Source organism: Hibiscus syriacus, unplaced genomic scaffold (assembly GCF_006381635.1).
Source record: "Hibiscus syriacus cultivar Baekdansim isolate YM2019G1 unplaced genomic scaffold, ASM638163v2 tig00117021_pilon, whole genome shotgun sequence".
Taxonomy (NCBI): domain Eukaryota; kingdom Viridiplantae; phylum Streptophyta; class Magnoliopsida; order Malvales; family Malvaceae; genus Hibiscus; species Hibiscus syriacus.
The window spans coordinates 1,982,164-1,988,163 of record NW_024063527.1 but is presented as its reverse complement, the minus strand read 5'-3'; positions in this window follow the sequence as shown (position 1 = coordinate 1,988,163).

Genomic DNA, 6,000 nt, shown 5'->3' with positions numbered 1-6,000 from the left:
GCACTTGGACCATTGTTGGGCTTCGCTCTTTTGTACTTGGGCCCTGACACAAATGTAAACAAATGAATAAATAAATAAACAATATAACACATAATAATATGTTTTATATTAAATACTATAATGGGACGAAATTTGGTGTCTACAGCTGCCCCTCTTTGCTCATTATCGTGTAACGAAAATAGAGCAAAGACTAAAAGACGCAAATTTCGGTCATATCGAATATCCTCTGTCGTAGAGTTGAAATCCGATATGTAAACTGGTTTGTCAATATGAATCACGAGGTATGGAATGACTCCCTCGTCGTGAGGTCGAGTTGGAACTGGAAAATTCTGAGTACGAAATCCTTCGTCGTGAAGTTGAAATCGAACTCGAAGCTTTGGCCAGTAGTTCCTGGATCGTCTTCTGGATCAAGATACTTCGTTGTGAAGATGAAACTTGACCTGAAGACTTTGGTGTTGTTGTGTTACAGATGACTCCTTCGTCGTGAAGTTGGGTCAATCTGCTGGGGTATGATACCCTTCTTTGTATGATATATGGCCCCTTCGTCGTGAAGTTGAGCCTGAGAATTGGATATCCCTCGTCGTGAGGTTGAAATCCAATGCAAGTTGCGTTGTTTCGAGGCCAATATCCTTCGCTGTGAAGTTGAAACTGACTCTCAAACTGGAAAGCGTTTATTGACAACCAGCGGCCCCTTCGTTGTGAAGTTGAACTTGCGTTGTCTCGAGTCCAATATCCTTCGCTGTGAAGTTGAAATTGGCTCTGAAATTGGGGAAGTTTTTTGTTGACAGCCAGCGGCCCATTCGTTGTGAAGTTGAACTTGTGATGTCTTAAACTGGGAAATTTTTGTTGACAACCAGTGGCCCCTTCGTTGTGAAGTTGAACTTGTGTTGTCTGATACTGGGAAATTTTTGTCGACAACCAGCGGCCCCTTCGTCGTGAAGTTGAACTTGTGTTGTCTGACACTGGGAAATTTTTGTTGACAACCAGCGGCCCCTTCGTTGTGAAGTTGAACTTGTGTTGTCTGAAACTGAGAAATTTTGTTGACAACCAGCGGCCCCTTCGTTGTGAAGTTGAACTTGTGTTGTCTGAAACTGGGAAATTTTGTTGACAACCAGCGGCCCCTTCGTTGTGAAGTTGAACTTGTGTTGTCTTGAGTGGCACGATATCCTCCGTCGTGGAGTTGAAATCGCGGATGGCCCCTTCGTCGTGAAGTTGAGCCTTGACTTGAATATGTGAAGTTGAAATCCAAGTATTGTATGTTGTGGGTTGACACGATTCCCTTCGCCGTGAAGTTGAAACCGCAGAGACCCATTTATTGTGAAGTTTGGCTTCGAGTTAGATATCCTCCGTCGTGAAGTTGAAATCTACTCTCGAGCAAATTGTGTTGTTTTGAGAGAAACTGTCTCAAGGGAGACAAAAATTGTTTCAATGGAAACTATCTCAAGCGAGATAAAACCTTCTAGTGAAAACGGTCTCAAGCGAGACGAATCTTGTTTTAAGAAAAACAATCTTGAGTGAAATAAATATTCTTTCGAGTAAAACAGTCTCAAGTGAGACAAAGTTTGTTTTAAAAAGCAATCTCAAGTGAGATAATCATCTGCATTAAATGAGACTGTCTCAAGCGAGACAAAATTTAAATTGGAAATGTCGAATCTGAAGATGAATGTCGATCGTTCAATCTGTCGAGTTGGTTGAAGTATAGCTTCTTGCTACTGAGCTAAACAACCAACATCAATCTCTAAAGGTGCTTTTGAATCGAGTATCCTTCGTCTTGAAGCCGAAAAAAGCTGCAAAAATCATGTATGTGAAAAATGATAAATATGATGCTCTAAAATGTATACATAAGATGCATGTAACATGAATTGGCTATATTTTATCTCCTGAAAAGGTCTGATAATTTGCATTAGGACGTTGAATCCCCAAATGATGCCCCGATATCCAAAAATGCCCCAATATTTGATGTTGAATCTTCAAAGATGCCCCAAATATTCCTCATTTCTTGCTTCAGCATTGATTCTGAGTATGAGTTTTGTGTCTAAGAGTCACATGTCATTTACCAAGATCCACTCTAGAGAGACTGTCTTGTTTGAAAAAAACGTTTTTCTTTCTCTTTATTTTCAAAGTTATGAAAATATCAATTAAAAGAGTTTTGAAAGATGTTTGATCCAAAGTTTTGAAAATATTGTCACTTTCACGGTTTTACAATCAAGACGAATCATAAAACTAGAGTTCATCGGATATCAAAGAATTAATTACAATGTTAATCCTTCAATAAATTATAGCTATTTGACAAGTGCCAAGATCAAAGCTATCTTTGGGAGATGGTCAAGTAAGGAAAGGATAAAAAGTCTCAGGTTATTGTGTTTGGTCAAAGGTTTGGCATTTGATGTTCAAAGGTTTGACATTTGATGTTCAAAGGTTTGATGGGGTAGCTTGCATGCTTCTCTGCTGGAAGTGTTCTCCGACTCCCAACCTTCGTTGTCACACTCGGATTGTGCGATGCCTTATCAAGGAATTTGTGTGATCGCCTCAGTTGCACAATTTTTATATTCGAGCCGCCTTTTCAGGTTTTCAACTCGAACCCTCCTTTGGTTTCAAGACGTTATTCAGGATTTACGTCTTGAACCCCCTTTGTTATTTTTCTCTACCATGCATTAATTACATTGTTTTTTTGCAAACAAAGATTAATCCTGATGGGCGGGATGAAATCTGGAGATAGTCTCTTCTGTTTAGAAATCTATGTATGATTAGAAGGGACTTTTAAGGCACGTAATGTAGGCCAGGGTTCGTGGTTATGAAAGAAAAGGATAAATAGGCCCAAACAAGTGTTTCAGGGTGTTGAACCAAGGATCAATTCATTCTGATGCCTTCAATCATGTCTTGCTCAATTTGGATCTGCTCATATGTGCTTCTTTGGATTTTCTCTGGATGTTCCATGATCTTCGAGTGAAGTGATTCAGAGATTCGAGAAGGATTGTGCTTGATCAATCTCATAGTTTGAAGCTTGATGTGCCATTTGTCTTTAGGGGATCTTTGCATGTGCTTTTTGTCCATTTTTCTTTCGATTTTTGTTCTTTCTTTTTTCTTTTGTTTTCTTTTTTTTGCTTCTTTTTTTTGTTTTTTTCTTTTTGTTCTGATTGAATCTTCGCACTTGGCATTTGGTTCACCTTTTGGTATCTCATCTGAATCAATGTCTTCACTCATGTGAGCATATTTTCTTCCACATTGCCCCCCAGTGTAGAGGGTGATCCTTGGTTAGGGTTGAATCAGAAGAAAAAAAATACTATAGGCTCAAAAGGGGACACAAGGGATATATTTTTTCTCCTGTTGTGAAGGGATAAAGAAAGAAAGCCGTTCATCATTTCATACGTGTAAATCTTCACAGAAGAGGTATCCCCAGGGGGATAGATTTTCAGGATTAACTTCATTCATATGAAAACAGTGTAGTTAATGCGTGATAGAATTATTTCGAATGATTTTTTTGCTCCCCAGATGTCTCAATGTTCAGGCTATCTGTGAAATGCCCCAATTTAGAAGAATGTTCCTGTTCAAATGAACAACTCAATGCCTTGGGTTTTAATGGTAAAAAAAAAGGTCAACTTTGAGTCTAAAAAGACAGTGGTGTGATCTTATTGACTCAAGGAAAGGTATGGGTGTAAAAGGCAATGTTCAAGAATTTCAAAGGGCAATAATGTCAAAATTTGGTCTTTTTGGTAATGATTAGGGTATTTCATTTTAGGGTTTTGAGACAGGATAAGAAAGGTATAATCTTGTCATATGTCAAAAATCTATAATTCTTGAAGAATTAAAAGAATCCTTAATTCATTTAATATCCGAAGAACTAAAGATTAAAATCCACCTTAGAAAGTAGTATAAATCCAATCGTTTAATAGATTAAACAAACATGAAAAATCAAAGACGTATTCAAACAAAACAATCCACTAAGTGCAAATGGTATATGTCATGCCCCCTTCTTTGGCAAGCGCCTTAAAGTTTTCAGAGGAATGTTTGGGGCTTCTTATGTGGTAACAGCTAACAGCTTCAACATCGTAGCCCTTAGGATATGGGGATTCTTGTCCTGGTCGGCTTTGTCCTACAATCAGCTGATCATGCTCCCACTGTATTGTTTTCAGTTTTTTTCTTTAATGTTATCGTCTTGCTTCCATGTGGTTAAATCCACTTCATCGAATCATCTATGAAGAAATTTCATGTTTGTGAAAATGCTTACAAATGTAGATGAAGATGCAAAAATGCAAAAACGCAGAATGCAAGAATGCATGAAATTTTCGAGGCATTGATCCAGAAAAGTGTCCATTATTATAAATAATCTTTACTTAAACAAAAATGTTTTATCTTGTAAGAGACGTAAAAATAATCAAAGGTACATTCGGACTAAATCCTCTAGACCCCAAACAGCTTCTAGTAGGTTGACAAGTCTTCTGTCTTCATCTGTCACTGGTTGTATGCCTTGTCGGACCACTCCAGCTTCCCTTGCCAGGCCCTGTAGATGGCGAGCTGCCTTCTGTACTTGATCCAGGAAGTTTTGGATGACTGCGTCTCTGGCCTTCACCCTTTGTTGTGATTGCTCCCAACGGAAACGCCACTGTAAACCTCCGTCGAAGGGCACTATCTGAAGCTCGCTCGCTTGCTTCTTGAACCCATCTACAATAGCTTCTAACTCAGCTATTGTTTTGCTCTCTCTCTCGTGTTGTTTTTCCAGATCAGCCATCCGGATTCTCAAGCATTGGTTTTGATGATGACTATCTGCTAAGCGCCTCTGGCAGTCTTCATCTCTTATCAGGCCCTTCGAACTTTCTTTTCAAGCTGTGAGCTTCGTCTTTCCAGTATTCTGAAACCACTTTCAACTTGGAGTTATCCTTGACTTTATCTTGATACCCATTTCTCAAGTCTTCGAGTTCAAAACGGATTTTTTTGTTCTCTTTCTAGTTTGTCTGCTCGATCTTTCTGAGAGTCGGCATCCAGCTTCCACTGATAGCGCTCAGCCTCAAGTTCTTTTACTCTCTACTTCAGCTCGTTACTCACAGCTTCAAACTCTGCCTTGGCTATCTCAAGTTCAGAAGGGGCGGGTCTGAGATGTTCTTCCATGGTTCGGGTGTCTTCACAGTCTGGCACCGGGATGTTATCATTTTTTCTCAATCTTCGCCACCCCACATAGTCCGGAGTAAGAATGTTTCTGGAAGCTACCACATCCATCCGGAATACTTTCTTCCATGAATCGACTGCTTCCTTGATCATCTTCTTATAGTTGTCACCGTGATACTCAAATTATGATTTGGCTAGTCCACATGTTGCTGGGACAAACTGACGTGCCCCATACTGTCTAAGTGCTAACAATGGAGCATACCCAACTGCACCCCAACGTCCAAGTAAGGTCATAATGTCAGAGTCTCCACATCGAAAAAGAACGTCACTGAGGAACAAACAGGGGCTCTCCAAGCAATATCTCGGTCTTGAAGATGAGTAAAGACTTTCATCCACTTCTCTTTTGAAGCGCCTTCATGCTATTTCATGGTGATGAACTCTCTCAAAGGTGAATATGTAGCGCTAAATCGGCGGTAGGCAAGCCCATTAGTCTTCCAGAAGTGGCTGTGAATCCAGACTTGAAGGAACTGAACACATCCAATGAATCTACCTCCGCGAGCTCTTCGGCAATGGTTGAGAGACCGAAAGGTCTCGGCTAAGATGGTTGGTGTTGGGTCTACTCGCTTCGGAAGTTGCTCAAATAGTTCCATCACAGCAGCATCAATGTATCCCAAAGTCTTCGAGAATATAATCAGACCATACAGACCCAGTGCAAACATGTCTGTTGCCTTCCACTCATCGGGATGGTCATTCATCAGTTGCTTGATATGAAGCCAGGCAATTCCTTCCCCACTGCCTTTACATCGGGCTCGGTCTGTTACCCATCTTTCGTCAACCCCAGTAACCTTGGCTAGTGCAATCTTGATGTGTTTAATATAAGTTCGCTCCAGTTTGATA